Source organism: Pezoporus flaviventris, unplaced genomic scaffold (assembly GCF_033815535.1).
Source record: "Pezoporus flaviventris isolate CSIRO_AGI_PZ_B2104156 unplaced genomic scaffold, CSIRO_AGI_Pfla_v1 ptg000006l, whole genome shotgun sequence".
NCBI lineage: Eukaryota > Metazoa > Chordata > Aves > Psittaciformes > Psittacidae > Pezoporus > Pezoporus flaviventris.
The window spans coordinates 1,061,232-1,082,330 of record NW_026892554.1 but is presented as its reverse complement, the minus strand read 5'-3'; the positions used below and the strand labels follow the sequence as shown (position 1 = coordinate 1,082,330).

The 21,099-nt window shown below is 54.4% G+C and overlaps 1 long non-coding RNA gene across 1 annotated transcript; it reads right to left on the bottom strand.

Annotated features, from left to right (window-relative positions):
• Positions 1 to 2,205: 2,205 nt before the first annotated feature.
• LOC133265759 (uncharacterized) lies at positions 2,206 to 19,210 on the bottom strand. Its single transcript, XR_009742095.1, has 3 exons — positions 19,099 to 19,210; positions 5,445 to 5,622; positions 2,206 to 3,819 (listed from the first exon to the last, which is right to left on the bottom strand). It is a non-coding gene; the product is annotated as an uncharacterized LOC133265759 (long non-coding RNA).
• Between the last annotated feature and the right edge of the window lie 1,889 nt (positions 19,211 to 21,099).

Here is a 21,099-nt window from a genome sequence, read left to right as displayed (position 1 = left end):
CTCTCAGCCTGGCTCCAGAGCAGAGCTGCTCCAGCCCTCGCAGCATCTCCATGGCCTCCTCTGGACTGGCTCCATCAGCTCCACGTCCCTCTTGTGTTGGGCTCCCCACCACAATCTGTTTTCCTACAGAACAGCTCCTGCAAGCTTCCTGCCGCTTCCTGCCTGCAAGAACAGCCCGTGCTGGCAAAGGGGGAAAAGGGCTTCCATCTGCATGAACTTCTGCAATCAAAGGCTGAAGATGGTGGTGTTGGCCTTTGAGCCAGGATGCTAAAGAGCCTCTGAGAAACCTGGGTTTGCATCTGTGCAGGAACTGCTCTGTAGTTGCTCCTGAAAGTAAACTAAATCAATTCCAGTTCTGCAGGACGAGCATGGGAAGCACGAGCTGGTTAATCCCCATCTGCAGGAAGGTAGAACTTGGCTTCACGGCGCCTTTGAAGCTCGCAAGACTGAGATAAAAGAGAAATGCTAAAGCTCTGCAAAAGGCAGCAGAAGGGGGGGCGATGGGGAAGCCGCACCGCCGCCGAGCCGGAGCTTTGCCGGGGTCTCGGAACAGCAGAGCCCGCATCTTCCGTGGCTCTGACAAGCCTGGGATGAAAGGGAAACCTCCAGCGCTGTGCACATCCCCGGTGCTCCAGTGAGCAAGGACCCAGAGCTTGTCCTAGCGCTGAGGCCTCGCGTCGATGGGGTCGGGGCAAAACCTGCTGAGCCTTCGCAATGAGGTTTCAGCTCGGCAGCGAGCAGCTCAGCGAGCCTGAAGGGTTCGGCGCAGGGACCTCGCCTCGCAGCCGAAGGAAAGCAAATCCAGATTGATGGGAAGTTCGATTCATCTCAGAGGGGTCCAAACCGCAAGGAAAAGGATCTCAATTTCAAACATCCCCAGGGGTTTGTGGTATCCCTACCCCGAGGGCTGGGCAGAGCCGTTGCGCAGATGAAAACCAGGTGCCAAAAGCTGTCATGGGGTGGGCTTGGGCTTGTGGGTTTTCAGATGGAGGGTTTCGTTTCGGGCACATCTAATTCTAAGTAAATACATGTGACTCCTGCTTCAGATACTCCACCACATCCCATGGAGCTGGTGTTGCCGTTTATCCCGCTCTGGATGAGAGCATGATGTTGTGGCTGCCATTAACACCTCAACATTCACCATATGATCTCCTCCAGCCTTGACGTGGCATTTTTGGATGCTGCTGCTCTCCTTGGAGGCTTCTGCATCTGACAGAAGCTCTTCATATGGTGGAGACTGGAAACGATTGGAAGGAAAATGCATCCCTTTTCCAGGGAGGAAATGTCCGAAGTAGATAGAAGATAAAGCCAAATGAATTATTTACTTCCATTAGCTCATGGAAATCTTCCCTGGGAGCCCGCGAGGACCAGTGGGCTCCGATCTGTTTAGCAAGCTAAGATGGAAGAAGAGGATGGGGGGATAAAAAGGAGTTTAATGACAGCGTCTGTTGATCATCGGGGCGAGAAGAATGAATTGCTTCCATGAACCTGAAAAATATCAAACTGCATAAATAAATCTATTTAAATTATTAATAAACAAATTTACATTTGGAGCCTGAGCCTGAGAATTAATTTCATTTCTTATGCTAAACTGGCCTGTACGGCTCATGACTCAAGAATGAAAAGATGCAGAAAGGAAGGAAAAGATGAAGGGGGGGAGGGTTGTAAGGAAAAAGATGCAAAGTGGAAATTCTGGGTCCTAAAACAGAGCCAGCTCCAGAGCAACAGGAACAAAAAGGGTCTTTGAGGCTGAAGTTGTTTCAGGAAGGACGGTCCCTCTCCATCTGCACTGCTGGTACGCACCCAGAGCACCTACTGGTGTTTCTGATGGCAGCAGTTCCATGGAGGCTGCTGGGCCAGGACGTGTCACAGCAGCTCATGTGTGCTCACAATGTTTAAACGTCAAGTCGAAGCAAAACCTGGGATGGAAACGTCCATCCCAGAAAGGATGCCTCAGCCCCAATGCACTGGGGCTGCAGGTGCTGCCTTCCCCACATCCCACCGAGGGCACTCAAGTGGAGCACCAGCGCATCAGCTGGCTGCTCCCAGGGAAATTAATTGGGAAGTGCTAATTTTCGGTAAAACATTGAGCTACACGAGGGCAGGGCAGAAATGCTCACCATCTTCTGTCCCTTCTGAGCACTGACATGGGGAATGGTGCCAGGAAGCGGGCAGTGCTTGGTGGCTGCCACACATGGGAAGCTTTGGTTTTGGTGCACTTCCCCATTGTCCCAGTGCTCTTCAGACTGATGGGGTTTTGCAGCCCCAAGGCCAGGGCTTGGCCACAGCAGCTCCTGGTGGCCCAGGAACAGCATCAGCCCCTTCCTCTTTGCCACGGCCCCTGCGCAGCCAAAGGGCCAGAAAACGCTTCTTTCTGCAGACATCTCTTTTCCAGACTAAACAACCTCATTCCTCCCCAACTTCACAGCAATCACATTTCCCAGACCTCACTTGCTCTCCCTCCCCTCTGGACCAGATCCGAGCCGTTTGCATCCTCCCCTGGAAGCTGGAGCTGGAGCCAGAGCAGTACCCAGGCCCCATCCCCTCCGTGTCACAAGGGATATGGGGACACAGGGATATGGGGACACAGGCAGCTCTCCTCAGCAGCACGACTGCAAACACACACTCCAGTTAGCACAGCCCTTTCTTTGTCGTTTATCCTGTTCTGCTGGGAGCTGGCACTGGTGATAGATTGCATATAAAAACCTACTTATAAAGCAATCTTTCCCTCAGCTGCCCTTTCAGTGGAGCCTGTCTGCAGTCTCCGTGCCGGGATGCATTGTTATTCCATGTGATGAGACATTCCAGGGAACCAAATAAAATAAAAATAGACATTTGGAGGGGCTTTTGTTTTGCTTTTTCACAGCTCCCCCTCCCCAGTTTGACTCCTGTGAACACACTTGTCGAGTTGATTTGCTCACGCTGCCTCCTAAGCATGTCCTTGCACCGGAGACACTGCTCTTTTAAATGCAGCTTCTCAGAATGAGAAGAAAAACTTGGCAAAGCAACAATGGGGAAGGGGGGGGAAATATGAATAATCTCAGAACAGAAGTTGCATTATGTGATGTGGTTGCCATGTGGTTAAGTCTGAGAGAGGATCATGCAAGCGCATTGTGGGAAAGATGATAACAGGCGAAACAATCCCGAGAAGCGCTGAGGGTTTTGTAATAAGAGGTTACAGTGCAAACCCGGCCATACCACACCACGGCCCCGTGCCAAGTGATCTGTGAGAACCCATAATAGCCGGGTGGGTGAGCTGGGGTGGGGACAAAGGGGTTGTCGCTGTCCCCTGCACTGGGCAGACTCAATCTGGGTATCTTTGGCCAGGCGGCTTCATGATACAGGGATTTAGGCTGGGGATGCAGCACCTCTGGCAGTACTCTCACTTTGGGTACCAGTCCCAGACCAAACCAGGGGGCGGGGGGAAAACCATCAAGCAAAGTCATGGCTTGAAGTGCAAGGGAGACCCACAGCAAAACCTTGAGCTGTCAGAGGTGTTGATGGATCGGGCACCTCTGAGGCAGCAGCCGACAGAGCCCCAACGGCCCTGACTGCAGCTAAAAAGCCTGAACGCACCCCAGGATCTCACTTTACTTCAGCACACAGGTTTCCCTCCCTGGCCACGGCTGCAGGAGGCATCTCAAGTGCACCCAAGACAGCAAAACATCACTGAAAGCCGCAAACATCCAGCCCCAATGTGGGCTTTGCTCCATAGAAGAAGATTCCCTACCTCCACCACCATCAGAAAGCTGTTGGTCATCACAGGTTCATGACCAAGCTTCCGGAGCTGTCTCCAAAGCATCACCTCCTGGGGACCTGCTGTAGAGAAAAGCCAGATTTGAGATGAACCGAGGCTCAGATGGTTTGGGGGAAGTGCTTATGAACTATAAAACCCCCATACTTTGTCCCACAGGCTACATAAGCTGTGCTGGGGAAGTTATCAGGGCAAAACCAACCCGTCCTCCTCTCACTTGCCTTGTCTTGGTATGAACATGTGAGTGGGAGGAAAGTCAGCGCAGTCAGCTGAGCTACGGGAAACTCAGAGCGTGGGGAAACACATGCAGTAAATGAAGAAAAAAAGGGTAAATTCTGTGAATTTGTATCAGCAACGTGGATTTCTGCTCTTTTAGTGCAACAGAGTGCTGCGGCTTGCTCTCAGCCTGCGTGGTGCGACACTGCGGGTGATGCACAATACAGTGTGCCCATCGGGGTGGCAACTCACCCCCCATGTGATTGGCCCTGGTCTCACCCGGCTGTGGTCCTGCCTCCAGCTTTATGTGGGCAAAAGCAAAGTGTGGGGCAAGGGGAGGATGCAGTCAGAGCTGTGACTTCCCTGGCTGCGCTCTGCCCAAGGCAGGGGTGGGTTTGGGGTTCCCATTCCCAGCTGGAACAGGCAGATCCAGCCCTAGGCTGAGCCCTGCGGTGCAGCTCTGGGATGCTGTGGGCTTGAGGATGCTGCCGACCCCCCCACCATGCCATGGGGGTGCTGAGCAGCACCCTCCTGAATCTGTAAGGCAAAGACTGTGGTGAATTAAACACGCTGTGAAGAGCTGGCAGAGCAGCCCGTGCACTGGCGCCGTGCTTTGTCTCAGAGTAATTTAGCAGGCTTTAATGAGAATTCATTCACATTATATTGTGAATAGCTGCTTTTATGGGAGACAAGAGGTGATGAACTAGTCAGAGCAGAGACGACTGGCACAGATGCCACCATGCATCATCACCGCTCCCCTCGTGCCAGCACTGCTACAGAAGCACCCAAGGAAGAGTGGTGATGAGCAGAGATGACGCAGGGAAGGGAAAGAGTGGGCTCAGCTTCTATGGGGACAACCCCAACCTCTCAAACCCCTCACGGTGGGAGGAAAGGTAGCGAGGTTGTTTGGCTGTAGCTACAGGGCCACCCATCACACTGGTGACGCTGGCACTGCTGCGATGCTCTGGGCCAGGCAGGGTCCCCATGGACCAGCCCAGGGACCCCCATTGCATTGAGACAAGCTCACAGCAGCAATAAGGCTCAAAGGCATCACTGCCACCAAGCTACAGGGTCCCAGCACAGGGACCACCGGTGACACAGTGCCCGTTGTGCACCTCCAGGGAGGACAGAGCCTGGGGACAGCTTTGCTTTGAGAGCAACTGAGTTCACACAATTAGAGACTGATGCGAGGCAGCAGGATCCAAAACCCTCATTTGGCCCGATTAAAGCTTAACGATTCCAGCCTAATGATTAAAGAAATGCCCCAATTTCCTCGTTCCAAACAGCCCTTTCTGCCAAAACTCAGGTGGAGCGGACACGCATGGGGCTGCAGCTTGGAGAGACAGCGCAGGGAAAAACAGGATTTGAATGGCTTGGGCACAGAGAGGAGGATTCATGCGAACAGATGAGCCGGTTAGCTAACGAAAGGGGGAAATTGAAGTGTTTTAATGAGCAGTTCAGGATGAATACCAACCTGGCGGACGCTCAAGCAGAAGAGAATTGCTGTATGCAGTAATTTGAAGGGCAGCCGAGTGCAAGGTGAGGGTGGGCTGCAGGCCCCAGAGCATCACCAGGCTCGGGGCGGGCGGGCAAGGGCCTGCACCAAGCAGGAGAATGCTCCGGCTCCTTCAGCATCGCACGAGGCAGCATCCCTGGGGAAAAAGAGGCGGAAAATAAAGCTCCCCATCTGTGCTGGAGCTCTGGACCCCATTAAAGCAGCGGCCCGTGGGGGGAGAGGGGCGGCCTCCATGCACACAAGGTGCTCCCTTCATGAAAGCATCTTTTGATTATGTTATTGCAGCTATCAAAATATTGCAGAGTTCAGAGCATTCCGCAGGGATCCCCGAGCTCTTCAAAGAGCAGAGGACTACGGCAGGGGGAAAAAGAAGCCTTTAATTATGTCAGCTCCCATGCTTGTTTCTGCGGTGGAGCTCCTCGGAAAAAAACCTGGCTTTAATGAGCAGGAACACATATGGCTTCATTGTCCAAACATGGAAAATAAAGCTGATTATTTTTTCTTATTTAATAGACGTGCAAGTTTCTTTTAGGCCCCATGGTGTCCTGCAGGCCTGCATACCGAGGGGCTCTGCGGCACAGAACCACGTGCTGCGTAAATCAAAGCCTGGCTGTAAAGCTGCCCTCCCTCCTCCAGCCTGGGCAGAGGCTCCAAAGCCCAGCCCCAGTCGATGCTCCTGCCCTTCCCCATCACTTCCACACACTTCAGCGGTGGTTTCCTCCTTCCCAGCTACTTGCAGCGCCGCAGAAGCCCACGGCGGGATGCTGGGATTTCAGAGGGGTAATCTGCCACCAACCCAGTCATTTGGTTCAGATGTGCATTTGAATTTCAATGCGCAGGCTCATTTTCCTCCCCAGACGTAAACAGCACATAGCAGAGATGAGTACTACACAGCAGAAAGCACGGGCCAACCCTACATGTTAAAGAACATATTGACTATATTCTGCTAATAAATTATCCTATCTAGCAAATTGAATTAATGGGCTTGCGTGTGCTGCAGCCTGCTATCAGCGCCGCGATGCTTTGGGAAGCTTTGAGTACTGGTAAAGAGAGTTCTGTTGAAGAACTCACAGGGAACAATTACAAATAATTGCCAAGAGGGGTGCGTGCCTCCCTCGAGTGACTGCAAATCCCAAATGGTGGAGCAGAGTTAAAAACTCATCGGAATCATGAAGCATGGGGAGAGCGGTTGGCTTTGACCCTGCCCTTCCACACCTCCTGCCTGCTTCCAGTGCTCCATGGGATGAGCAGGCTGAGGAGCAGCTCTGCTCTGGAGCCAGAATGAGAGAGCTGGGCTGGGGCAGCCTGGAGAAGAGAAGGGGAGACCTGAGAGCAGCTCCAGTGCCTGAAGGGGCTGCAGGGAACCTGGAGAGGGGCTTTGGGCAAGGGATGTAGGGACAGGCCAAGGGGAATGGCTTTAACCTGCCCGAGGGGAGACTGAGCTGAGCTCTTAGGCAGAAGCTCTTCCCTGGGAGGGTGCTGAGGCGCTGGCACAGGGTGCCCAGAGAAGCTGTGGCTGCCCCATCCCTGGCAGTGCTCAAGGCCAGGTTGGACACAGAGGCTTGGAGCAAGCTGCTCCAGTGGAAGGGGTCCCTGCCCGTGGCAGGGGTTGGAGCTGGATGGGCTTTGAGGTCCCTTCCAACCCAACCCAATCTGATTCTATGACACACCCCTCAGCAAGGGCTGCGCAGGGGAGACTGGAGCTGCAGGGGATGCAGCAGAAGCTGTGTCCTGACTCTCAACCCCCTCCGCAAGCCTTTGCCTGCAAGATCCCTCATGGATCCCGCCGGGATCTACTTTTCCAAACCACAGGACAGCAACAGGCAGAAAGCTTGTTCATTATGAAAAACCCCAAACCACAAACCAAAGCAAAGCAAGAAAACTCCAAGAAAAGCCACTCTCTGTAAACAAGAGACTTTCTGGGAATGTTTCCCCATCCTTCCTCCCTTGAAGCTATGGAATAGAGTAGGAGTTTTGCACCCTATTCCTCAGAATCAGGATCTCCGTGCAGAGTTTGAGCTTCACAGCGGATCACAGCCGCTACCAAAAAGCCTCTCCCCTGCAAACATCCACACTGTCAGACAGAAATAGTTTCTCAGAAAGCCTTAAAACCCACCTGAACCCTCCAAGTCCGGGACATCCCCTCTTCCACATCATCAATGAAAACCAACACCCCAAACCCTCGTGCTTTCCAGGCTAAATGGGACCCTGGGTTTCTCGCCTGGAGCTGGGAACAGAGTGAAAACGGGACGCGATTTGTCTCCTCCTGTCGCAGCACTGGATATTGATGAACACCCTTTGGTAACCTGCTGGCGCCTGTCTTGCTCCTTTCAAACCCTAAGTACGATATCGAGGCAAGCAAAAGAAAAACCGCCTTTAAGATGACTCCTCGTGGTAGAAGGACTTACAAAGAGCAACTTCTTGGAAGGTTATAGCTGCAGCATTGGCATTTTAGCTGCCAATTTCTTTACACTCCTCACTTTACATGACAATAGAGGGGAAAAAGTCTGAAACACATAGCAATTCCCTTCCCCAGTCAGCAGGACACTGGCACTGGAAGGCACAAATTAAAGCTCTGGCAATAACGAGCAGCAGAGATCAGAGGCGCAGCCACTGATGCCAAAAAAGGCACATTTAAAACCACCATAAAGACATAATTTTTCTGTGTTTTCACATGCAAATAACAAGCCAGGAGAGCAACAACCCTGGCACTGGGAGCAAAGCAGGGTTCAACCCAGGCTGAGCCAAGTGCACGGGTGCTAAAGTTTATCAGAGCAAAGCTCAGACTTAGAACGCACGGAGCAGTCTGGAGCTGAGCCCTCCCTGCCTGGGGCTGACACCAGCAACAGGGCAGAGAACAGCTCTCCGTGTGCTCCACAGCACCCAGGGATGGGGACGGGATGGATGGGATAGAGGGGTCTGTGCCATCCACCAAGCCGCAGAGCATCCATCTTGCTAACCCCGGAGCTGGGCCAGGTGTTCCCAGGAGGACATTCCAGCAGGCACCTCTGCCTCTGGAGCTTGCTTCCCTCCGGAGCAGGCCAAAGCCAACACGTGCCATGATTCAGGGGCTGGTGAATCCAGGATACGAGGGCAGGTGTAGACGCAGCTCAGCTACTGCCAAGGGCAGAGATGGGGCACAGAGACTGAATGCCAACAGCACTGCTGCAGCCCCGTGTCTGGTGAAGGCAGCACTGAGCTCGCAGCCTGCACGTGCTTCCTGGCTGGGGCCAAAGATGGGCTTCCCTGGCAGCATGCATGGATGCGGGAGCAGCTCACACGTGCTCACTGCAGGGCCCTTGCTTTTTAGGAAGCAGCTACTTCAAACCTGCTCCCCGCAGGCACAGGGAACCACAAAGGGATGCAGCAGCATGTCCTGCGTGGCCGGGAGGAGGCTTTACACGAACGTGCTGGGGACCAAAACCAAACGGCAGCACACGGTGCCATGTCCCATCCCTGCCTCTGCCATACACACACACACACACACACAAACAGCTCGGTCTGATTTCATCGGGCAGGAATGCGGTGAGCTTCGATTCAAAGCCCCATCTCTCCCTTGCGCTTTCTCCTCCTGGTGGAAGCGGCTCAGTTTTCCAAGACTTGCTTCTTTTTCCAGGCTAAAATAAGACGTTAACCATTGAAACGAAGGCTCCCTGGTCCCCCCCACTGCAGAGCTTCAATTAAAAATGGAAAGGGGCACCTTTAAAACTTTAATACCATTTAAATGTTCCCGTCTCTCTCCTGCACCAGATCGCTCAGTAAAGGAGCTAATTAAAAAATGGCTGCTGTGATGACAGACTAGATTAATAGTTTTTGAAGAGCAGCCAGTGCACCAACTGCTCCTGCAGCCATGATGAAAGCTAATAATGTAGAAAATTCTGCCAATTCTTCTAATTCATGAATATTTAAGCCTGTGAAAAATCTGTCAGATTATAGCACTTTTCTGGTGATTTTCTGCTTAAGTACACTTATGGGCAAATGCCAGTTGCTCAAGAAACTTCAGTGGAAGTTTTACTGTTTGCCTCACCAGAGCCCTTTCCTCTCTCCTTGGGCTGTTTAACCCCTGCCAAGGCTGGGGGGGGGCTGTGGGCAGAGGAGCATCCCACTGGCACAGTCACCCCATGGGACAAGTGCCCTCCCAGGGGTGAGGGAACCACAGGATCCCAGCCTGGTTTGGGTTGAAGGGACCTTAAAGCTCCTCCAGCTCCAACCCCTGCCATGGGCAGGGACCCCTTCCACTGGAGCAGCTTGCTCCAAGCCCCTGTGTCCAACCTGGCCTTGAGCACTGCCAGGGATGGGGCAGGCACAGGTTAACGGGGGTGACACTTTTGGGCCATCACCAGGATGGGGAGACACCCCCGGATGATGCTCATTTCGGGATGTCTTTGCTGCTAGAAGGAAAAACTGGCATTTTGGTTCCTATTAAAGGAACTGATCCCTGGTGCATCCCAGCTGGGTGAGAAGCAGGAGCAGTCGCTGGCGGCCGGGCTGTCCCCATTAACCCCATGTAATGAGACCAAACAGGGGCTGGCAGCAGCCGCGGCGAGTCCTGGTGAAGGGTCGGTGCTGGCACCGGCCATGGGCTCCCATTCCAGCTGGCTCCAGCGAGCCCCAGCACAAGAGGCTGGCTGGATCCCAGTGGCTCCCTGGCAGCGGGCTCTCCTCACTGGTGGGCTGTGCTCTGCTGTGTGACTCCTGCTACAGCCGGTCAGACAAAACTGATGTCCTGGTGCAAGAGGAACCAACTCCTCTGCTCCGCTCCTTGCAGCGCCGGAGGTCATCCTCAAGGTGGATGAGGAAGGGATGCTCTTCTCCACCATTCCCAGTGTTTTTCCCACCAGATTTGCCCGGTTCTTGGTGATGAACAGCAGATCTTGTTCTGTCAGCTGAAACTGGCGCAGAATAAAGTCAAGTGGCCAACAAGAGCAATGGGAGCTTCTCCTCTTCTGCTTTCCCCTTAGAAAAGTTCACGTGGATGTGAGCAGAGCCATGAGCATCACAGTGATAGGCAGCCACAGTTTGGTCCTTCACTCTCCAGCCCAGATGCTCCCGTGCAAGGGCTGGATGGTGGCAGGCCTTGGGCAGCTCTCCACAAAGGAGGGCGAGGTGGGGACAGCAAAATGGGGCGAAAAACACAAATTAGAGATGCTCAGCAGAACGATGGCTGCCCCATCCCCAGCAGCATTCATGGCCAGGATGGACACGGGGGCTTGGAGCAGCTTGCTCTAGTGGAAGGTGTCCCAGCCCATGGCAGGGGTTGGAGCTGGAGGAGCTTTAAGGCCCCTTCACCCCAAACCATCCATGGTTCTGTGACCTTGTTTCAGAATGTTTCATGATGTGAAACCCAGAGCAACTTTGAAACAAAAAACGGGGAAAACCACCAAAATTCAGACCCCGTTACCTAAGGCTGCACACACAGTTTGTCATCCCAGCCTGCCTGGTGAAAGGGAAGCCCACTGCAATGTGACACCGGGAACACCCACACTTCCAAACCCTGACACTGCATCTCCTCTGCGCTGCCAGATTCCAGGAGCCCTATGAAACATTCCATAAACATCCCTCTGTAATTAAGTGGCTCTGACTGGGTGAAAATGAGCTTTACAGGCTCAGGGGGGGCACTTTGGGCTTTCTCCCATTGCTGGGGTGTCTGTACTGGGATGAAGGAGAACCGGAGCATAGCAGAGGAACCGAGAGCCCCCTTCCTCTCTTCAGCACAGACCTTCAGCCTCTTCCAATGTCACTTCAGCTGAGCAGCAAGCGATTGTGATTTAATTACTCCAGTGCTCCTCAGCAGCATTTTCTTGACTAATAACAGTCGCTTTTATGGCACCGCATTTATCCTTCCTCCTCCGGATTGATCCTGCCTCACCACGAGTCCCGGCACCGCCGGAGCCGGTCACCTTGCCTCCCGCTCCCGACGCTCCTCCGCTCCTTTGCTCTTCCCACCAGCGCTCCATTTGCCTCGGCACATCCTGGCTCAGAGAGAACGCGACAAGTGCCGCTAATTCATAAATATTTAACACCCAAATCTGCTGCCTCCTGATAGCTTTTTCCAGAGTTTCTATTCTAATCCACCCCCTTCCCCTCCCCACCGGCCCTCCTCGGGTTTTTTTTCCCCTTCCTCTTTGCCGGGCACTAATCCAAGTGCTGAGATGACTGTTTCACTTCCCTGCTGTCATCAGTTGTTTTTATCTTATCTGGACCGTGGATGCCAGTCAGCAACCCGCTGCGGTCTTTCCAGTTGAGTCCTGACCTCCGCAATCAGCCTCAAGATGTCCTGTAACAAGCAGATACGGTTACTCAGCTTGTCCATCAGCACTTGTGGAGGGGGAGGGAGAAAAAGAGGGGAAAGAAAGGAGAAAATCCCTGCAGAAGACGGAGCTGACAGCTCGGGGCGGGAGCAGTGCAGGGAACCTGGGCTGGGAATCTCCTGCTGAACGGGGCTTGCGGTGGTGCTGGTGCTGCACCAGGGATGCGGGGGTCCCACGGGGGGGATGCTGGCCTGCTCCTGGACCCCTGGTCGGCAGGGCACGGCACAGCACGGCCTTGAAACCGAGGTGATGGGCGCTGAAGGACAAGCTTTAGAGTCTTGAGGGGACTGGGAGCAGCAGGAGGATACTCTGCCAGGGCTGTGGGGTGGCTGGGGAGGGGGGAGCCTGCTGTTCCCCATCCTGCTCAAGCTGCTTCTGACACATCTGCTTCATGGTGATCATGCTTGTCTGGACCTCAACCCACTGCCCTCAGCCTGCCTGGACCTTGGGTTATCTCCTGCAGAGTGTCCCATTGTCAATCAGATCCCCCTTTCTCCTCCCAAACTGCTGATTCCCACCTCCTCTGCTGTGCTTTGTGCACAGGGGCACCCATGTATGGCCTGGCTGTCAGGGAAGAGGGGAAAATGCATCTGGGAAAGCAGGACACAGCCTTTTGCCAACCTGCAGGATGCCAGATGAGCAGAGCCCAGTGAGGAAGCATGGGGGGCTCAGCCTGAACTCCAGAGGGATCAGAGATCATCCCATACTCTGCTGCTCTCACCCAGCACAGGAACGACATGCAAAGAGCCACACACAACAACAAGCTAGTTTCTGCCACCTCTCAGGGCATCCAGCAGCAGAGCAAGCACGAGAAGCAGAGGGAACTCTGGATGATGCTCCCTGCCCAGCCTCTGCTGCTCCGGAGCCAGCAGCAGCAGCACCCAGACCATCGTCCTTCCCGACTGCCCCATCCCCTTCCCGACCGGCCTCCGGTTTCCACAGTTAATTTATCAGTTTAATAACAGCACCATCGAGAAGGGCGAAGCGAGGCCAGCCCTGAGCCAGCTCAGCTTTACATACAGATCACCCAGAGTAAAAACGTCATGTAAGATTTACTCAACACGCATTATATCAAAGTGCTCAAGCGCTGAAGTAAAAGGGCTTTTAGTTAGAGCAGATTGAAGGGGGTGGCACGTGGGGAAGGAGGAGAGAACGGGTGGATTTCAGCTCTGCCAGACGCTCGTGTGGCTTTTGCATCAACATCTTTATTTTCTAAGAGAGGATTTAAGACCTTGTTGTGTATAAACAACCGAGACTGGAGGAACTCGAACGGTGAGGAACTGTAAAAGGTTAGACTGAAAAATGCTATTAGTCGGCATGAAATAAGATTCTTCCTGGAAACATGACACTGAACATTGAAGGGAGGGGGAGGAATAGCTGTAAAACGGCTATAGGAAAGGGCTTACAAATTAAATATAATAAAAAGAATCCTTTTGAATGAGATCTTAATTTAACCTCAACATCATGACCATATATTTCAGGAAATTAATCCCTTGGCCTCCAATAAATCCAAAGTATAACACAACCACTTATGGTTCAGCAATGAGCCATTAGCATGGGCTACAGATCCTGCAAAACCACCAGACCCATTATTTAGGAATGTGCTGAATTACCCGGGTCTAATGCAGCCCATCAGCAACCGGCGTAATTCCCACACCAAGGGCTCTGCCAGCTTCTTCCTCCACCCTCTCCCACCCATCCCAGGACCTGGTTCCTGAGCAAACCTCATCCTTCTTATCTGCAGGAATAATGTGGGAGAGGTGTCGGGAAGGGGGGGGGGGGGGGGTCAGCCTCAACCAGACCCAGGGGAAAGCCCCATGGGGTGGTGGATGGTGGGCTCCATCCCACCAGCGCCACGCGGGGCTCCCGGGCTCTGCCTTCACCCACATCCAAGGCTGCGCTGCTTCCAGAGCAGGATCATCAAGGACAGAAGCACAAGAGCAAACATCCTCCGGAGCCTTCCCCAGCCCTCTCCGCTCCCCCGCACGCTGCCGCCTTGGCACCCGGTTCTCCTGCATATGCCCCAAAACGGGGGAAGGATCTTGTAATGAGTCAGGAGTGCAACCTTGCTCTGAGAGCGAACATATGCCACCGCAGCTCCCTTGGCAGAGGCACTTGGAGCCCGTTGCTGGCTCTGCAGTGAGAGCTCTTCCCATCCAGGCTGCAGACACTTCGGGGCTCTGGATGAGGAGCACACAGACCAGGTGAAGAGCACTGAGGCTTTGCAAGCTTCAAAGGACCTGCTGGCAGGGCCTGCTGCAGCCCTGCTTCGTGTCAGAAGCCGTGCCAGAAGCCAGAGTCCTCCTAGAGAAACACCCCTGCAAACTGATAGGGATGCCGTGGAGCCAGTGGCCATTTGGGGGGTAACAGGCATCATTACAAACACATTTAATATCATCAGAGAGCACACGGACAGGTTTAAAGCCTCCAGCGCAGGCTTGACTCTTGAGAGCCTGCACCTTGTCCCCAGCTTCCCTTTCTAGGCAGGGAAAGCGGTGGAAGTGGGAACGTGTCTGTTCCGATGGGCAGCCCAGAGCAAGCTGGAGAATGCCTTTTTGTCAGGAGAAGAAAGGAAGTTCCTTATCTGAAAGCTTTTCCGTCAGCAATTTAAGTGCAGGGCAAAAGCCCGGCAGTAAATCCAGCATCCAGGGGCTGCACTGTCACAGAGTGAAAGGCAAAGAGGCAAGTTTTGATGGGGGTTCTCAAACAGGGGGGCAGGACCTTCCCCCATCACCTCTCCCGCACCCCAGAAAACCCCTTTCACAAGCTGCAACCCGCATCCGGGCTGGCTGAGCCACCACGGGGCCAGCAGGAACCCAGTGACCAGCTCCCCACCCGCCTCCAAGCGGGCAGTTTCCCACATGTACCATGGGATCTCCCATCCGTGGCCACACGAGGGGTTTTCCACCTGCAGAAGTTGCCTGCGCAGGGAGAAGGCGCAAGGTGGGAACGGGGGGTGCTCTGCTTTCTCATCACTCCCTGCACAGCCCCGCTCCCCAGCCACCGCTGCAGCGGATGCTGTGGTTTTCTTGTCTGAAATACATTGCACAGCAAGCCCAGCCTGGTGCTGAGGAGCATTAACTAAAGCAAAGCAGCTCTAATAGAGCTGGTCCTGAGCGCCCCGCTGGGAGACTTTCAATTGATGGACTTACGAGAGATGAAATATTCAGTAGGATTAGGAATTTGGAGGAGGTGGAAATCAAAGTGGAAAGGAAAACAAGTAAAAACAGTTTAATCTAGCCTCCTAGCACTAATTGTCGCTGGGATTCGGGCTAAAACAAACACAACAAAACGAGCTGCCAATTTGAAAGGGGAAGGAAGAGGGCGAAGACGATTCCCATCGCATCGAAAGCAACCTTTTATCTCCGCGCCGCCGCGGATGAGAGGCAGCAGGCGGGGAGGGACCACCCCAGCCCTCATCCCTCCTGCATGGGCAGCGATGCATTTAAAGATGCCACCATAGATGCAAGGCCAGGTTGGACGGGGCTTGGAGAAACCTGCTCTAGTGCAAGGGATCCCTGCGGCAGGGAATGGAACGGGATGAGCTTTAAGGTCCCTTCTAACCCAACCCATTTTGCCCCACACACCCAGACAGGACCCCTCAGGCAAACCTCAGGCTCTGCAGCCCCCTCGCAGCAGAGCCCTGCGCGTTGCCCTCGCTGTGCTGGGGCCACGAGAGGGGGATTATCTTACAGGCGAAGCTGAGTTATCCAACACTGCAATTTAAGTTGACAATTACATGGTAACCGACTTGCTCACAAAGAGAGGCTCTGGAAGTATTCCCAGAATACAGAAGTCTGACAGTATCCACCCAATTTGTTGCAACAACAAAGAATACTGGAATATGTCCTTTCATTTGGCAGAGGAGTGCTTTATTTTTCAAGGCTAGGTGGAGAAATTTAGCCTGCTATTTAAGGAGCATGTTGTGCCTTGAGAGTGACAAGCCAAGAGTCTCACTAGAAAGCCAAACTCAAACACAAATTGCATCCTGCCACCCAAGAAACTAAATGGCACCAGGGAAAGGAGTTAGCAGGGCCCCATCTGTTGGTAGGGCCGGTGTTCTGAGGCATAGGGAGATTTAAGTGGGGGCTTTTTGGAGCTGGATGAGGAGACACCAAGCCAGGCCTGATGCAGCAGTGGCTGCAGTGATGCAGAAGATGCTCAGTCAAGATGCTCATTGACTTGCTCACGCTTTCCTGGTAATTTAATATCGGGATCTTCTATTAAAAAGCAAAACACAAAACCCCAGCAAACCCCCATAATTCTAACGTGGGAGATTCTGACACTGGCACAGGGTGCCCAGAGAAGCTGTGGCTGCCCCATCCCTGGCAGTGCTCAAGGCCAGGTTGGACACAGGGGCTTGGAGCAAGCTGCTCCAGTGGAAGGGGTCCCTGCCTGTGGCAGGGGTTAGAGCTGGAGGAGCTTTAAGGTCCCTTCCAACCTGAACCAGTCCTGGATCCTGGGATTCTGCATCACCATCAGACTATAAAATAAAGCACTTCCAGAAAATCAGCCCTGAAAAGTAAGACCAGTGGCTTTTGCCCGATGCATCCCAGAGGGGAGAGGCTTCGGGCGCATGCAGGCTCCTTGGGATGAGGAGGATTCCCCAGCACCTGGCTTTGCTCTGATACAAGACAAACAAGGAGGAATAAAGACTTCATAACCCTCACATGGACACCCGAAGGAGCCTTCTCTGTGTTACCCAGCCCCAGGGCTCAGCTCTGGCCATTCCCACCTCCTGCTCCCCTCCAGGTCTGTGTTAAAAGGTTAATGGCACGGGTGTTTCTTGGGATGGCTTTTTCCTCTCATGGCCTGGCTTGTGGTGGGAATCAATGGGCTCCCCCGGGCACAGCCTCCAGCTACGGCCGCACTCCTGAACCACTCCACGCTGCCACCATTCCACAGACCACTTCCTTCCAGGTTACTGGCAGCCCTGGTGCTGCGAGGGCAGGAGCACGGCTGGTGCTGCGGAGCCGTGCACCCCAGTGCTGCGCTCTGCTGCCAGCAGGCAGCCCAGGCAAAAGGGGGTCTGCAGAATAAACCCCCCCCAAACCCAGCTCCAAACCAGAGCTGGTAACACCAGCCCAGCACCACCACGCTGCTTTCCCCTGCAGGAGCAAACCCTTGGCTCACACAGACAGGGTTTGGGGTGCAGGAGGTGTGGGTGAGCGCAAGGGGTGGCACAGCACCGGCACGGGAGCCGCAGCCACCCCAGCCACTTGCTCTCGAAATCAGTGTTTCACAAGAACTCGCTGTGGATGGGAACGTGCAGCAAAGCGCAGCACGTTTCTGTACCTGTCAGCTGCTGGCCTAGCAAACTGCCAGCCCTCTGCTGCTCTCCTCTCTTCCTCTTCCCCTTCCTCCTCACTGTGTAGAAACCCATCCATCAGAGGCGAAGCCCAAACCCCATGCACCCCATCATGGACACTTTGCAAAAGCCAGGGTTGGAAAATTTAAGGCAGAGAAAAGGAAAAGAGGAATAAGCTGAGGGATGCTCAGGGGAAACAGAGCACAGGGGCAGAAACCCTGTAGAACTGACACCAGGCTGAGGATGTGACCTTGCTGCTCCCTCCAACATGGACCACTGCTCCCCACCTGCATCCCAGGAGCAGGCAGCATCAAGAGCATCACTGCCTCCGCCCCCGGAGCCACGGCCAGCTGCCCAACCACAGAGATTTGTTTGCTTTAGAGGGGATCTCAGCTGGAAGGGGGGAAAAGACCCCCCCCCCCCGAAAAGAACAGCAGCAAAAGAAACCGCAGCCACATCCTGCCTAAACTGTCGCTCGTGGTGGGTTACTTGCCAGCAAGGATGCAGGGGAGCGGCGGTGAGAGCGGGAGCGCTCCTCCACTTGCCAAGTAACGCTTCAGCTATGAGTCAATTGACTGAAGCCACAAATCCATTTGCTTATGAGCACGAAACCACAGCAACCCATGCTGCTCCTCAGGACCAACCTGGCCTAGTGGAAGGTGTCCCTGCCTGCAGCAGGGGGGTGGAACTGAATGAGCTTTAAGGTCCCTTCCAACCCAAGCCAGGCTGGGATTCCTGGGTTATTTGCCCCACAGCATCCCTGCTTGCAGGCTGGTCCTCCCAGTCCATCCCTGCACAGCATCATGGAGCAATGTCTCTGGCACCAGCCCAGGGATCACACCTGCACCATGGCACTGGGCCAGCCCATACCCACACCCGTCCTCATGGGGCAGAGTTGTTCCCTTCACCCACCAGCACGGGGCTGGGTGGAGGCCGGCACTGGGTAACGCTGCTGGTATGCGGCGTGTTGAAAGCCCTGTGGGTTAATAAACACTCGACGTGGGTGGCTTGTGACTCACGAGCTCCATTGCAGGTGCTGCTGGCAAGGAGGAATCCAGCAATTAAACACTGGGAAAGGGAAAGAACACCCTGAGCAGTTAAAGGCTGCAACCATGGGGCAGCCAGGACCCTACAAGAGGTGCTGAGGGTGTGAGGAGGGAACTGGGGGGTCCTCCCTTGCTTCCTCCATGCGATGGCAAACAGCCCCATCATCACAGAGCCACCCTGGGCCACACCTTGTCACCCACCAGATGATGCCACAGGGTGTGAGCAGCTCCCGGGGCTGCGAAATGAAGCCCTGGGGTTATTCATGGCAGGACACAACCGTTTCATCACCACATCCAAGCCACGCCGGCTGCAATCAGCCCTCCAAACGGGTGGGTTTGGTGGCTTTGCCCCAAGCCTTCGCTCCCAGAGGGCCTTCCTCTGCCCCAGAGAGGTTCTATGTGGCTTTGGGCATCACAACCACCCCAGATCCAAGCACCAGCTCACAAGGCATCTCTAATGAACACAAAGTAGCTGGGGGGAAGGCTCAGGGACCACACGTGCACCACGCACCCTCCCTCCAGGCTGCACAGGAAGGAAAAATAGCCCTCAGTAATGTACCCCTGGGCATGCACCCATGCCCTGCTGTCATCCAGGATGCCACAGCCTCCCCAGAAGCAGCACTGGGGTCACAGGATGGAGCATCTCCCCCCTGCGAGCCAGGGTCACACTCTGCAGTGCAATTAAGAGGAGAAAAATAACTACACAGTAGAAAAAACCTGAGAGAGAAGCAGCAAAGCGTGTTTGTGAGAGGGGAGATGGTGCCTGTGGAGCAAAACTGTGCTCTCAGGAGCTTTAGCAGGGTTTGGATGTTTTCCTGTGGCAGGACACCACCAGAAGAGCTGCGCTGCCAGGCAAAGCCATGTCCCTGCCACCAGGGATGCTGCATCTCCCCACATCCTGCTGTAAAACCAGAGCTGCTGAGCACCCTCACCCCCTGCCCCATTACCTGGGACAAATCAAGGCTCAGCAATCCCAGGTTCCTGGTGGGGAGAGAGGAGTTAGAGCATCACAGCAGGAAGAAATGGCTGAAGAGGTCCCAGTCCGTGATGGTGCTACAGTCAGAAGCCGCAGGTCTGAAGCTGTTTTATCCAGTCAGGGCTGGTCCCTGCCCACTCGAGTGAAAGCCGAGGACTTGGCTCAGCTGTGTTAATTCCCCATCAGGGCCGTTTCCCTAACGAGTGCTGGTGAGTGCCAGAGGTGCTCACAAGGCTCAGCTGGAGCCAGTGCAGAGCTCCCTGAGCCCAGCATCAGCCAGAGCTGGGCTGTGAGCAGCACTGCCCGGGCTCCTCAGCCTGAGATGCACTATCAGCAAGGACCGAGGTGCAAATGAGATGCAAGGAGCACCCAGGCAGCAGGGGCCAGGGAGCTCACCAAGCACCTACACCATAAATCAAAGTTAGTGGTCCCAGGAGTCATCTCCTGCCCTGCTGCAAATCATGTGTGCAATGCAGGAGCCTACCCCACAGTCCAGAACAGAAACACAGAACCCCAGCCTGGTTTGGGTTGGAAGGGACCTCAAAGCTCCTCCAGCTCCAACCCCTGCCATGGGCAGAGACCCCTTCCACTGGAGCAGCTTGCTCCAACCCTTGTGTCCAACCTGGCCTTGAGCACTGCCAGCGATAGCAGATGTCTCTGTGCGGACCAGCAGCATCCAAGCCCATTCCAAACACCACCTCTCCCCCGGGGCAGCAATACTCACCTGCCTCCTGGTTTGTTTCCTTAAGGCAGCAGTGCACGGAGGTTCCGGGAAGAGCCACGTGCACGTTACCCCTGCCCAGGAGCCTGCTCTTGGCTGCAGGGAATAAATAACCTGTGCCCCGGGTTGGCTCAGCAGGAGCAGCACCCACTTCAAAACAGAGGCTGTGCTGGCACCCAGCAGCCTCCCCCCCCCTTTCTCTGTGTTAAACTTTTTGGCTCCTTTATTAAAGCAACTGAACAGTTTAGACCCCTTTTTTCCCCTCTCCCCTGTGTGGCGCTCGGTGTAATCTGCTCGAATATTTGATGTGGAATCCCTTGCGAGAGCGAGAAGTGTTTTTATGGGCGCTGGAGGAAAACTCTCGCAAAGCCGAGTGGTAATGAGTACCCCTGAGTACCCTCTCGCTTCCACAGCCGCCGCTGCTTCAAAATGAGCAGGAATTGGGCAAGTGGCGCTCGCTGGGGAGCGGAGCAGCCTCTTGCTCGCAGCAACGCTCTGCCTTCAGTAGCTCTGCACAGGCGAGCGGCGCTTGTTTATTCCAATTGAAGCTGACACCAGCAGCGGTCCAGCCCCAGCAGATGAGCTCATGTGTGTCCTGTTTTATTTCCAACGCAGATTAACAGCATCTCTTTAATCTCTAATGGCCCGGCCTGGGAGTTGCAGGCAGTGTTCAAACAACATGAGGGGCTGTGTCTCTGCACACCCCTCCGCTCCCATTCCAACTCTGTGACCGGCATGGTGATGGTGCACGGTGCAAGAGCCCTCATCCCAGTTACATGGGATGAACTCGCAGGAAGCTTTCCATCACAGACACAAACACGGGTGGTTTTCACCTCCAGGCCTCTGAATTTAACACAGCAGACACGATCCCTCTCCTTTACAAAGGCAAAATATTCCCTTTCATTTCCAGCCCCCTTGTACATCACCACCAGAGTGAACTCAGCACAGCGACACTGCGGCTCGGTGTCACAATAAGGAGCTTTGCCAAGTCCTGGAGGTGTCGTGGCTCACCTCGGATGGGGTTTGTCCCCAAAGCACACACCTCGGATCCTTCGAGGGCAGCGGGGTCCCGTTGCCCCGGGGAAACCCAGTGGAAACGTGGGAGGAGCGGATGCTTTCCAAGGGCTCATTCGCAGGGACAGCAGCAGAGCAGCCACAGTGTGAAGAGAAGCAAACCCCAGGGACAAACGAGGCCTCGCTGTGGTCTTGCCAAAGGCTTCTCCCTGCAGGAAGAGCCGGAGCCCAGGGCTG